This window comes from Lithobates pipiens, unplaced genomic scaffold (genome assembly GCF_037356315.1).
Source record: "Lithobates pipiens isolate NorthernLeopardFrog02 unplaced genomic scaffold, aLitPip1_a1.2 Scaffold_27, whole genome shotgun sequence".
Lineage (NCBI taxonomy): Eukaryota > Metazoa > Chordata > Amphibia > Anura > Ranidae > Lithobates > Lithobates pipiens.
This window is the reverse complement of record NW_027507788.1, coordinates 222,834,887-222,850,036: the sequence shown is the minus strand read 5'-3', so window position 1 is coordinate 222,850,036 and position 15,150 is coordinate 222,834,887.

The window sequence follows — 15,150 nt, the reverse complement described above, 5'->3', positions numbered from 1 at the left end:
ATGAGGCGGACCTCGTAGGTCCCGCTGTCCCTTTGTAGGACCGGGCTGATCACCAAGGAGCAATCTTCTTTATGTGTGCGGGTCAGGTGCATGTGAAATCTGTCACGTCGGTCCTTCTGCAGGTTGGTGATATCATAGTACAGGAAAGGTGTGTAGGGACCTCCTCCTTCCGGAGTCACCCCCCACTCAATCCTGACATTCCCTGCGCTATGATCGGTGGTGACCACACAGGGGATCACCAGTGTAGATCCGGGTGCAACGTCCAGACGGGTGTACAATGGTCGCCCCTGAGCATGTTGTACACCACATGCCAGGTATAGGAAGGTGAAAATTACTACTAGAGCTTTCCAAGCGCTCATTTTTGAGAATATGTCACAAAAAATATAGAAATGTGACAAAAATAAATATATTTAGTAATTATTAATCTAATCAGAAAAAAAAAAATCTGACTATTCTCTTAGTAAAATAGAATGAGTTTTGCCAGACAGATCATACAGGTGCTTTGTCTCCAAGGCTGTCGCTCAAACTGACACACAGACAGTATTGAGGCTGTTTATATAAGCCCAGAAATCTCTCCACTGTGATGTCATCAGTGTCAGTTATGCTGCACCTCGCTTAACCGCACTGCTGCAAAATGTTTGCTCAGCCGATTAACTGCCAGCAGCACTGCATTGCAAATGTAATCTCAACAAAGGGTTAGTTTTCTCATGTTGTTTGTCCCAATGTATGACTGCTGGAGAGCGAATCCCTACATGTCACTACATAGAGGTGTATGGGGGGGAGGGGGGATTTTATCTGCCTGTCTGTTTTTAAATCTCACTGATCTCAGCTGAAAATAAATCCAACATTTTTTGTTTAGTTGGTGAAAATTAATGATTGCTTTGAAAAAAATAAAAATGTCAGTGGGTGGAGGGGGGTTGGGGGTGTATTTTATGTGATCACATTTTCAGATCTCTCTGACCTGAGCTAAAAATAGATCCAGTGATTTGTCGGTTGGCCAAAATGAACAGTCACTTTGAAAAAAAATTTCAGTTTTAGAAATAACCATCCTGGTATGAATTAAAGGAAATATATATATTTATTATGTATATATTTATTATATTTATCATTTGGTTGCCATAAGCAACAAATTATTTTTTGTTTGTTTTCTAAAGTGGAAGTGTATGGAATAATTTTTAGAGAATAAGGATATCTTCAGCATCACTTACATTTTGAAGCAGAATTTTAGCCAAAAACCAAATAAACATAAATGATCATCATTGTTATTATTATTATTATTATTATTATTATTACTAATAATAATAATAATAATAATAAAATAGTTATTATTTAATATATTTATTTAATAATAATAATAATAATAAATAAAATAGTTATTTAATATATTTATTAATAATAATAATAATAATAATAATAAAATAATTAGTTATTTAATATATTATTATTATTATTATTATTAAGAATAATAATAATAATAATAATAATAATAATAAAATAGTTAATATATTTATTAATAATAATAATAAATAAAATAATTATTTAATATATTTATTTAATAATAATAAATAAAATAATTAGTTATTTAATATATTTATTTCAAAATAATATTAATAATAACAAATTAGAAATTATTATTTGCAGCACTTTTTTTATTAATTTCATAACTATTATTAAAAATAACAAATTAATAAAATAAATAATATAGAAAATGTTCTTAAATTTCTATATAAATTCCTATATAAATATGAATCTCCTCCTGTCATCGTGCTTCTTGTTAGCGCAGGAAGTGACGGGCTGTTTGTTCTAATTTTTGTATTTAAAGCCCCCATAGACTGTTCAAAATTAAGTCGATTCCCGCTGAATCATCGAATATTCTAGCTGTGGGTAGCCCTAGTTTGACAAAAGTTAATTAAACCTCTTCAGCTCCGGATATTTTACTCCCCTTCATGAGGCTGTTTTTTGCGATACGGCACTGCGTCACTTTATCTGACAATTGTGCGGTCGTGTGATGTTGCACCCAAATAAAATCGATGTCCTTCCCCACAAACAGAGATTTCTTTTGCTGGTATTTGAGAGACCCGGCATTTGAAATCACATACAGGTTGGTGATTTCGCAGTGAAGGGTCACCCCTGCTGCAGTAAATGCATGTGGGGCGACCGGGAAGCAGTTAAGGTGATACTAAAGGATTTTTTTTAAATAACAAACATGTTATACTTACCGGCTCTGTGTAATGGTTTTGCTCAGAGCAGCCCGGGTCCTCCTCTTCTGGGGTCCCCCACCGGTGAGCCAGTCTCCTCCCCCTGCTTAGTGTCCCCATAGCAAGCCGCTTTCTATGGGGGCACTCGTTTGTGTTTGGCCCTGCCCCTCTCACTAGCTGTGATTGACAGCTGTGTCTGAGCCAATGAGGAGGGAGACAGCTGGGAGAACAGATGCTCTAATGCAGATCAGGCTCAGGTATGTATAAGGGGGCCTGTGGGGGGGCGGGGATAGCTGCACCCCGAAGGTGTTTTACCTTCATGGATAGACCTAAATGCTTGTTAGATCTAGAGGGAGCTAAAAAGGTTGCTTCACTTACCTTACCCCCTCCTTGTGTCCACTTACCTTACTCCCTTCTTATTTGTGTCCACTTACCTTACCCAATCCCTATTTGTTTCCACTTACCTTACCCAATCCCTATTTGTTTCCACTTACCTTACTCCCTTCTTATTTGTGTCCACTTACCTTACCCAATCCCTATTTGTTTCCACTTACCTTACTCCCTCCTTATTTGTGTCCACTTACCTTACCCCCTCCTTATTTGTGTCCACTTACCTTACTCTCTTCTTTGTGTCCACTTACCTTACCCCCTCCCTATTTGTGTCCACGTACCTTACCCCCTCCCTATTTGTGTCCACGTACCTTACCCCCTCCCTATTTGTGTCCACGTACCTTACCCCCTCCCTATTTGTGTCCACTTACCTTACTCCCTTCTTTGTGTCCACGTACCTTACCCCCTCCCTATTTGTGTCCACTTACCTTACTCCCTTCTTTGTGTCCACGTACCTTACCCCCTCCCTATTTGTGTCCACGTACCTTACCCCCTCCCTATTTGTGTCCACGTACCTTACCCCCTCCCTATTTGCGTCCACTTACCTTACTCCCTACTTTTTTGCGTCCTCCTTCCGGTGCTCCCAGATGTGTGGGCGGTCCTTCAACATTATCACCTACAATAAAGAGCTGTCAATCCTGTATTCTATGTGGAAGACTCGGGAGAGCAACCAAGGCCAAGAGCACCACAGAGGAGACTTCCTGGGAGCGGTGCCACACTTCATTCCCGCACCCCCAGACTGAACAAGCAGTGTGTGGGGGGATGGGGGAGGGGATAGATTTTTACATGTAATGATTTTTCATGACCAGGCCATCTTTTGCAATACGGCACTGTGTTATTTTAACTGACAATTACGCGGTCGTATGACGCTGCACCCAAATAAAATGTATGTCATTTTTTCCCCACAAATAGAGCTTTTTTTTTCTTTTTCTTTTTTTTTTAGCTGGGGGGTGGGGTGTTACCTGACTTAAACACTGGCCTACCTGCCTTACACACCGACCTACCTGCCAGACACACCGAGCTACAACACTGACCTACCTGCCAGACACACCGAGCTACAACACTGACCTACCTGCCAGACACACTGAGCTACCTGCCAGAAACACCGAACCACCTGACAGACACACCGAACCACCTGACAGACACACCGAACCACCTGACAGACACACCGAACCACCTGACAGACACACCGAACCACCTGACAGACACACCGAGCTACCTGCCTGGCACACTGACCTACCTGCCTGGCACACCGAGCTACCACGCTGACCTACCTGCCAGACACACTGAGCTACCTGCCAGAAACACCGAACCACCTGACAGACACACCGAGCTACCACACTGACCTACCTGCCAGACACACTGAGCTACCTGCCAGAAACACCGAACCACCTGACAGACACACCGAGCTACCACACTGACCTACCTGCCAGACACACTGAGCTACCTGCCAGAAACACCGAACCACCTGACAGACACACCGAGCTACCTGCCAGACACACTGACCTACCTGCCTGGCACACCGAGCTACCACACTGACCTACCTGCCAGACACACCGAGCTACCTGCCAGGCACACCGAGCTACCTGCCAGGCACACCGAGCTACCACACTGACCTACCTGCCAGACACACTGACCTACCTGCCAGGCACACCGACCTACCTGCCTGGCACACCGACCTACCTGCCTGGCACACCGACCTATCTGCCAGGCACACCGACCTATCTGCCAGGCACACCGACCTACCTGCCAGGCACACCGACCTACCTGCCAGGCACACCGAGCTACCTGCCAGGCACACCGAGCTACCTGCCAGACACACCAAGCTACCTGCCAGGCACACCGAGCTACCTGCCTGGCACACAGAGCTACTTGCCCACTCAAGACACAGGGCTTTTTGGGGACCCACACAGGACTTCAGCCAAGAGCAATGCAAGGACAGATTAGGAGTATATGGGGTGTCTCAGCCACTGGGCAGGGGTTTTCTTAAATCCCTCGGCCTGCTGGGAGAACCTATATATTTGGGTGGAGTCAGGTGATCGGGGGTTCTGTGCCACTGGAGGGCTGTCTAGGTAGACGTGTGCCTTACTGCCCCGGGCTGCTAGGCCAGAGTTTGGGTCTATCCCGGGGACATCTGGCTGCCAGGCTGTCTGAGGGCCTATCCAGAAGTAAGAGGGCAGCGCAGAGTTGGGATTGCGTCTTGCAGTCCAACCAGAAGTGACGGTTCTGCCAGCCGGAGAACCTGTCGTGCTCGGGGGTAAAGGGGAATCTGTCGCCACTAAGAGACCAACCACCTTATTACCAGGGACCTCAGTGAGTAGCTGAAGCAAGTCCCGGAGCAGAATTCTCACCAACCGGGTACGGTGGAGAATCGGGAAACTTCAGTGGGAATCAAGCCAGGGACCCAACCAGCGGAGGAGATGCTTGCAGAGCAGCCTTGTGTGCCAAGCCAGGGACCGAGTGGGCCAGCGGGGCGACGCTTGAGAGGTATATTGAGTGCCAAGTTAGGGACCCAGCAGGGAAGTGGGGGTGACGCTGGAGGAAGATACCATGGTGAAGATTGGAGGAGCTCAATGGATTCAGTGGCAGTGAATGAGAGGGTCTAGTGAGAGATCAGGAGCTCTGTGTATGGAAAAACTACAGGAAGTGATTGTAGAGGAAGTGAAGGAACTGTTACATTTGGTGTTAGGAACCGTTCTCAGACTGTTGCCATAGGAGACAGCATCCCTACACATGCAGATGTGGTGTCTTGCTGGAGGCATTTCCCTGCATGGCTGTCTACCTGTAGAAGTCTTGGAGTCTGTCGATTACCATTGCAACTACCTAAGGGTGTCCTGGCCCTAACTCTCTCTCCCAAAGTTCTGTTAAGAGAAATCAAATCTCTTTGCATTGAAGAAGTGTCTGGCGCCCAATCAATATCCCTTATACTACACCCACTATGCCTCACAACCCACCACATACAGAAGGATGTCAGCAGTTCTTGGCTCTGAAGGTTCTCATTAGACTGGAGGAGGCCCGGGACTTTGCTACAAGGGCAAAAAAAAATCCCAATAAGCCTATATTGATTGGTTTACACAAAAAGATATTGCGCCTACAAACTACGGCATATATACTGGAATTTTTATTTATTTTTTACTAGTAATGGCGACGATCAGCGTTTTTTTTAAGCGGGACTGCGATATTGTGGCAGACAAATCGGACACTAAGTGACACTTTTGAGACTTTTTGGGGACCAGTGACACCAATGCACTGATCAGTGCTATAAAAAAAAAAGCACTGTTACTGTACTAATGACACTGGCTGGGAAGGGGTTAACATCAGGGGTGATCAAGGGGTTAAATGTGTTCCCTAGGGGCTTCTTGCTAACTGTGTGGGGGGGGGGGGGGGGAAAGAGGTGCTTTGACTGCTCAGCAGAAACACAAGACCTCCATCGTCCCCCTCTGACAGAATGGTGGTCTGCCTCTCCTGAGGACGATCAGTGGGTGCCTGCGGACATCGGGTCCCGCTGATTGGCTCCCGCTGTGTCCAATCACAGTAGGAGTGGGTGGCCGGCGGCGCCTGTGTGTCGCAGACCCAATGCACAAAATCACATACAAGCACAAGATTTTATGGTGGGGGACGTTTATCCCGGCCACCACTCGCTCCTGAATGGCTTCCGCACCTTCGTCCTCACCAGGGGCAGAGAGATCGGATTGTCCACAGGAAGGCATGTCACCCGACAGCCCAGGAGATGGCTGAGAACTTCCAGTAGGAGAGGCCCTGCTGGCCTCCATGGCTTCCCCAGAAAGGGGCCAGGAGAGCTGGGAGAGATTTCACCACCACTCCCCTCTCACACCGATCACCTGGAGGAGCTCCAGAGACACCTTCCACCTGACACAACTGTGTTCCAATGATGGGTGGGACACTATTCCTCCCACTGACACCAATGATGGGGCACTATTCCTCCCACTGACACTGATGATGGGGCACTATTCCTCCCACTGACACCGATGATGGGGCACTATTCCTCCCACTGACACCGATGATGGGGCACTATTCCTCCCACTGACACCGATGATGGGGCACTATTCCTCCCACTGACACCGATGATGGGGCACTATTCCTCCCACTGACACCGATGATGGGGCACTATTCCTCCCACTGACACCAATGATGGGGCACTATTCCTCCCACTGACACCAATGATGGGGCACTATTCCTCCCACTGACCCCAATGATGGGGCACTATTCCTCCCACTGACCCCAATGATGGGGCACTATTCCTCCCACTGACCCCAATGATGGGGCACTATTCCTCCCACTGACACCAATGATGGGGCACTATTCCTCCCACTGACACCAATGATGGGGCACTATTCCCCCCACTGACCCCAATGATGGGGCACTATTCCTCCCAGGGATACCAATGATGGGGCACTATTCCCACCACTGATACCAATGATGGGGCACTATTCCTCCCACTGACACCAATGATGGGACACTATTCCTCCCAATGACACCAATGATGGGGCACTATTCCTCCCACTGACACCAATGATGGGGCACTATTCCTCCCACTGACACCAATGATGGGGCACTATTCCTCCCACTGACACCAATGATGGGACACTATTGATCTTTTATTAAAAAGAATCAAGCAACCAATTTTATACAAAAGTAAAAAACACAACCATATTATAAAACGTCAACAGAAAACAAAGGAATACACATCAACGTTCAGAATATATACAATATATACATAGTCCATTAGTAAAACATGAAAACTATTTACATAAAGCAGCAGAGAGGGCCTAAGAGGCACAACCCATCACCTATGTACGCAGCCATTTATCAAAAATGAATCATAAATGAAAAAAATCTCGAGTGATAAGAGACAGACGGCCACACCCGGGAAAGAGACTCCTGGCAGTCAGGGAGGCTTGAAACCCCTCCACGCCTTCAACCAAGCCCCCCGACTCCGCTTGTCTCTCTCAAGCCCCCGAATCTTCTCCCCCTCATGCAGAATGTCATACACCACCACCTCAACCTCAACAGGAAGGATTTTATGCCGAATGCTGACCTGACACCGTGCGTTCCAGGTGAAATAACGGACTACTAGGCTAACTAGAAAAAGTGTATCCAAACAAAAAACCCCACCAATATTGAATGCTCCGTACACCCACTCAGCATAACCGAGCCTGGAGAGGAAAGGGACACCGAGGGCCCACCCCACCTGTTTGTACACCTCTATGTTAAAGGGGCAATGAAGCAGAAAATGGTCCATAGTCTCCTCCTCATCTGCACACTCCTCCCGAGGACAGCTACGATCCACCCCACTGCGGAATTTCAAATTGCCCCGAACATAGAGCCTCCCATGGAAGCACAACCAGGCCAGATCCCTAAATTTAGGGGGTACGCTATCCAAATTAATCTTAACCCCACCCTCAAAACTGGGCCTGGGCAATCCCTTAAGGCCAGTGGGTCATGAAAGACTTCGCTCAAGACTCGACTCATAAGGACTTTCCTCGGAACCGATCTGAGATCTTCAGCTGACAATCGCCACTGCCGCAGTAACTTCAGGCACGGAGCAACATAGACTGGTAGCTGACCACGATGACCCCTGAGATTCTTCACTTGGCCACCTTCTTCCCAAAGTCGCAGAAAAGGCCTAAACCAAGATCTAAATATGCCTACCCATCCAGGAGGTTCCACTGCAAGCATATTACCAATGTTAAATTTGAGAAATAGCAGTGAAAAGAAAAGAACTGGGTTGACCATACCTAAGCCACCCTCCCTCCTGGATAGATAGGTGACATTCCTCTTGATGAGGTTCAGTCTGTTCCCCCACAACATCTGGAAGAACACACTACTGACCTTAGCATAGAGAGACACTGGTAAGATGCAGACAAAGCTGACATACAAGAAAATCGGAATCAGGTAAGTCTTAATCAGATCAACCCTTTCCCTCAGACATAACTTCCATCTCTTCCAGCTGACCACCTTAGTATTGGCAATTTCCAGTCTGCCTTCCCAGTTTTTGAGGCCATAATCGCCGGGTCCAAATTCAATGCCTAGAATCTTAATTCTTTCCTGGGGCACTGGAAAGGTGTCCGGGAGATCAAACCCCTCACCTTCCTTTCCCATCCAAAAAACTTCACTCTTTTCCTGATTGATCTTGGAGCCTGATGCTTCAGAATACCGTGATGTCAGAGAGACCACCTCCTCTGCTTCATCTGCCCCAGTGACAATCACCGACACATCGTCCGCATAGGCAACAACCCTCAAAGGTGGCTCACCCGGGAGCCCCACTGGCACCCCACACAACATGCCGCTCTCTAGCCTCCTGATGAAGGGGTCGATTGCAAACACATAGAGCAGGGGACTCAGAGGACAACCCTGGCGCACCCCGGAGCCAACCTCAAAGGACTGCCCAACCCAACCATTAACAAGAGGAAAGCTTTCTGCCCCCTTATACAAGACCTTTAACCAATCGACAAAACCACCCGGCAGACCGTACTTACTAAGGAGCAACCACAGGTACTCATGGTTAACACTATCAAAAGCCTTTGCCTGATCCAATGTCAGCAAATACTTTCCCCAGCCTGCAGCCCTGCACCGCTCCAAGGCCTCCCGGACAGCTAAAACCGCTGTGAAGGTGCTTCTACCCTGGACCGAACAGTGCTGATGGCGAGAAAGCAAAGACTCTGCTACTGACGATAGGCGCCAGAAAAGAATCTTTGCCAGTATCTTCCTATCGACATTAAGAAGGCTGATGGGGCGCCAATTCTCAATCATCGAAGGATCTTTACCCTTTGAAAGAAGAATCACAGCTGAGTGCCTCATGGAAGGGGAAAGCACCCCCTCAGCAAGGCAACTGTTAAAAACCTCTACCAAGTGTGGGGCCAGAATAGACTTAAAGGCTTTGTAAAACTCAGCCGTCAAGCCATCCGGTCCAGGTGACTTTTTGATGGCAAGCTGATCAATCGCCCTCATCACCTCTTCAACTGTGATCTCCTTTGTCAAATTAATCAATGGAACATCTCCACCATTTAGACCTGGAGTAGAGTCCAAAAAGCTGTCCATCTTGTCCCGGTCAAGCTCTTTCCTCCCAAGAAGGTCAGCATAAAAAGACCTCACGACCTCCAGGATCCCTGACCTGGACTTTGTCAAGGAACCTGTACTGTCCTTAAGGCCAACAACCGTTTTAACAGCTACACCTTGTTTGCAGTTCTGGTAAGGGTCAGGCGAGTGGTACTTCCCATAGTCCCTCTCCAGAACCAAAGAGGCATGCCGGTCATATTGACACTTCCTGAGGAGGAGTTTCACTTCGGAGATTGCCCCAGGATCTCCTCCTTTCGAGACAAGAATATCCAGCTTCCTCCGTAAACATTGGTAGGTCATGTATTTATTAAACTGTTTTCTATTGGCTAGGCCCCTGAAGAATCCAGCGATCCTCTTTTTGGTCAGCTCCCACCACTCAGCCTTGCTGCTACAAAAGTCCAGGATGGTCACCTGAGCCTGAAAGAATTCCTCAAAGGATTGTCTAACATGTTCTTCCTTGAGTAGAGTCGAATTCAATCTCCAGATGCCCTTGCCCCTCTGAGGGGCGTCTGAAGCATTCAGGACCACAGATAGCATACAGTTATCAGAGAACTCTACTGCCTGCACCACTGGGGGCGAGAAAGCAGAGGTCTCCTTCAAAAAAAACCTATCTATCCTACTCTGACTACTACCTCGATGAAAGGTGAACCCGGTGTCATCCGGGAGGTGCTTAATGTGCACATCCACAAGACCAGCATCCCTAACCATACTATTTAAAAAAACGCTATCATATCCCAGCCTGTCCTTGAAGTCCTTCCTGTCCTTGGGCCTAGTTACTGTATTAAAGTCACCTCCAAAGACCACTTGCCGGGATGTAAAAAGAAATGGCTTGATCCTTGTAAAAAGGCATTTCCTGTCCCACTTTGTGTGCGGCCCATAAACATTAATTAGGCGCAGGTCCTGCCCCCCCACAAGGACATCTAAGACCATACATCTCCCAATCTCCACCTCAATAACCCGCCGGACATTTACCATACCGGTTTTAAACAACACCGCCACACCGCCGTAAGGCTCGGCCGCAAGAGACCAGTAAGATGGACCATACCTCCACTCTCTCTTGGCCATATGAATATCTGCCAAGGAGGTGAGCCTAGTCTCTTGCAAAAATAAAATTTCAGCATCTAATTGGCTGAACAAAAAGAAGGCCATGGAACGAGCTCTTACTGACTTAATGCTGGCGACATTTATTGTCACCGCTTTTAACGGAGGGGGAACCGCCATCTGGGTTATTGGGTGGATTGCTTCTTAGCTCCCCTCTGCTGCTCATCACCAGAAGCCTCTCTCTTTCTTGAGGCCGCCTCAAACTCCATTTCAGAATCGGAACTTCGTTCCGAAGAAGCTCCAGATGAAGAAACATACCATCCAGAGGACCTACGATGGTTGGAGACAGGCACTGGAGCCCGTTCCGTCCTCACCACCTGCTTCCGCTTCCCAACCTTCCTTCTCTCCTCCAGGTACCGCAGGTCAGCTTCAGAGATGCCATCATCTCTTGTTGTTTTCTTTGGAGTCTTTATGGAAGACTCCTTTACAGAGGAAGAAGCAACCTTTTTAGTACCTGCTACCACTCCTGGTGGGGGTGGTGTTCCCTTTGAGACAGATTTAGAGGGGGGGGGGGGTAACTGACCTGGGGGGCACAGACTTGGAAGGTTCTGACACAAGAGGAGAGGATACAGTAGGCTGGGGGGACACAGAGACAGATACAGAAGGAATACTTACAGACACAGGAGGGGTGGCCACAGGAACTGGGGAGGGATCCTGAGCAGGACCAGGGGAGTCCGTCACCACAGAGGAGGATGGTACACCAGGGGCCTCACCCTCCATCCCGTCCAGCCTTGACAAGTCATCCATTACCTCCTTCTCCATATTGTGCCAGGCTTCAGGACATTTGCTGTAGGGATGGCCAAGGCGCAGGCACAGGTTGCACCTGATCATATCGGTGCAGTCCTTGGCCATGTGACCCTGACCCCGACACACTGAACATATCAAGGCTGAACAGGAGGAGCTCAAATGCCCCTTTTCTCCACAGCGGTGACACAGCTTCGGCTGACCAGGGTAGAAAATAGTCATCCTATCCCTCCCTATAAAAGCTGAGGAGGGCAGGTGACGGACAACATTCCCATCCCTGGCCAACCTGACTGTTACTGACCAACCCCCAGTCCAGATGTGACGCTCATCAAGGATTTTGCTGGGCTTAATCAAAACCTCCCCATAGTTCCGCAACCAAACCTCTAAATCCCGAGCGGGGACGCTCTCATTGGTCAGAATGATGGTTATTTTTTTAACTGTTGACCTCTGAGAGATCGCAACTGGGGCCAGACCTTCCCATTCAGGTCTTGACCTGCACCGAGCCTCATATCGCTCCCAGAACAGGTCAAGACCCTCTGGCCTGGTAAAACTAACCGTATAATCCCTCGTCCCAGACACATGTATAAAGGCATACAGATCATTTGCCCCAAAACCCATTTCTAAAATGAGATCCACCACCGCACGCCACGCTGGAAGGACTGCACCACCTTCCCATTTCAGAATCACAACGTTACGTCTGGGACCCCCAGCAGAAGCCAGAGACCCAAGACCAGATCCTGGGGTGCCCAAAGTGGTAGCCTGTAGGGGAAAACCCTGCTTGGGAGCGGAGCTACCAGGAGCAGAGCGTACCACCTGAGCAAACGTGGGTTTATTAGGGCCAAGGCCCCACACTGAAGTCACATTGGTCTTTAAATTATTAGCATCATCAACTGTCTGAACTGGATCAGCAGAATCCGCAGCCGGACGATTGTGCATCACACTGGTGCTGGGGTGATTGTTATCAGTCACAGAAATTTTCCCATCAGGAATGGTCATAGTTTCTGCTGCAGTACCAGCTGTCTCCTGATGCTGCGCTGTAGAGTCCTCAGCAGCAGTGGGGCAAACAGCTTTGGACTCTGCTAAAGAAGGGTTAATTGGCTCTGCTGACACCTGTAGTTCATCCACAGAAATTACACTTTTTAAATGTAAGTTTTGCTGCATTGTAGCATCATCATCCGGCACAACAGGGCTGCACACAACATCAGCAGTCTGACTGTTATCAGGCACATTGTTATTATCAGTAAAAGACACAAACACAGTCTTGTCCACAACATGGGGCTTCACTGGCTTTACATTATCAGGTACATTGTCTGTAATGTCCTCCTCATTGAAAACCAACCGATCCCCCCGCATAGGAGACTCCATTACCTGGATGGCCCTCAGCATGCCTCCTGAGTCCTGGGAAGGCATGGGGCTGCTTACTTCTCCCTGGGGGGGCAGGGGGGCGGAATTGGGGGTCTCCTCCTCCATCTTTGTCACCCTTCCAAACCTCCTGTCGTTTCCAAACTTTTCCTTGAAAGGACCATCTCTACCTTCCATCATGGCCACGATGGTGTCCTGGTGGTCCACACGCACTTTAGCCAATTGGATCTCCGGATCCATGGATCCTCTCTTCTGGCTGTGTAAGCCCTCACGCTGCCTTCTCAAGCGCTTCAGCTCCGCACGTAGTTTGTACAGCTTATCCCTCTCCCGATTCAGGACCTTTATCCCGGCCACCACTCGCTCCCGAATGGCATGCGAGCCTTCGTCCTCTCCAGGGGCAGAGAGATCCGCTTGTCCACCAGAAGGCATGTCACCCGATGGCCCAGGAGAAGGCTGAGAACCTCCAGCAGGAGAGGCCCTGCTGGCCTCCATGGCTTCCCCAGAAAGGGGCCAGGAGAGCTGGGAGAGATTTCCTCACCACTCCCCTCTCACACCGATCACCTGGAGGAGCTGCAGAGACACCTTCCACCTGACACACCTGTGCTCAATGATGGGTGGGGCACTATTCCTCCCACTGACACCAATGATGGGGCACTATTCCTCCCACTGACACCAATGATGGGGCTCTATTCCCCCCACTGACACCAATAATGGGGCACTATTCCTCCCACTGACACCAATGATGGGGCACTATTCCTCCCACTGACACCAATGATGGGACACTATTCCCCCCACTGAGACCAATGATGGGGCACTATTCCTCCCACTGACACCAATGATGGGGCACTAATCCTCCACTGACAGAACCACCGGCTGCACTGGGTATGCCCACCATTAGAATACCTCCCTTCATCCACCCACTTCTAATGATGGGCATACATGCACCATTTATATATGCCAAAGCATGGAGGCATCCGCCCCAAAAATTAGGAGCAAATCGCTCCTCCACCCCTGCTGCCCCCATGCTTCAGCATATATTCTCTTTTTTTTTTTTAACTGGTGCTGAAATCACCTCCACCAGCGCTGGAGTCACGGCTTTATGTATCGTGGGAGCAAACGCTGTTGCTGTCAAGATAAATAAATCCGCGCTGCAACTGAGTGGCCCCGAACCTTGTCTTATGGGGCCCTTCGGCGGCTCTCGTGGCTACTCCTCTTATCAGATAACCCCCCAGGAGAAGCACTCTCCTGGGGGGGGGTTACCTTGCAGGTGCCCCGACGCCTGCATTATTGGATTTGCAGCGGGAGCCAATGGCTGCGCTGCTATCAATCTATCCAATCAGGAGCTAAGAACCCAGGGCAAAGGAAGATCGCATCTGCGCCTGGTGAAATTCCAGGGCTCAGGTAAGTAAAATGGGGGGGGGGGGGCTGGGGGGGCTGTTCACTGTCAGGTGTTTTTTCACTTTAATGCATAGGATGCAAAGATTGAGAAGCACTGGCATAGAGGAACCCATCTCTCCATTTCCTCATGTAGCCGCTGAATGCCTGTGTAAGGGAGAGGTGGAGAAGTGGGGGAGAAATTGAGAAATCGGTTCCTTTATATGCAGCCACCCACTTGTGACCAGGCCCTGTTGTTCTGCCACCGGGCTCGAAGGAAAGGGCCATGTCAGGGGGGCCCTTCATGGTTTCTTGCATCGGGGCACTGAAGGTTCTAGTTACGCTACTGAATGACACTATTCCTCCCAATGACACCAATGATGGGACACTATTCCTCCCACTGACACCAATGATGGGGCACTATTCCTCCCACTGACACCAATGATGGGGCACTATTCCTCCCACTGACACCAATGATGGGGCACTATTCCTCCCAATGACACTAATGATGGGACACTATTCCTCCCACTGACACCAATGATGGGGCACTATTCCTCCCACTGACACCAATGATGGGACACTATTCCTCCCACTGACACCAATGATGGGGTACTATTCCTCCCAATGACACCAATGATGGGGCACTATTTCTCCCACTGACACCAATGATGGGGCACTATTCCTCCCACTGACATTAATGATGGGGCACTATTCCTCCCACTGACACCAATGATGGGGCACTATTCCTCCTACTGATACCAATGATGGGACACTATTCCTCCCACTGACACCAATGATGGGACACTATTCCTCCCACTGACACCAATGATGGGACACTATTCCTCCCACTGACACCAATGATGGGGCACTATTCCTCCCACTGACATTAATGATGGGGCAC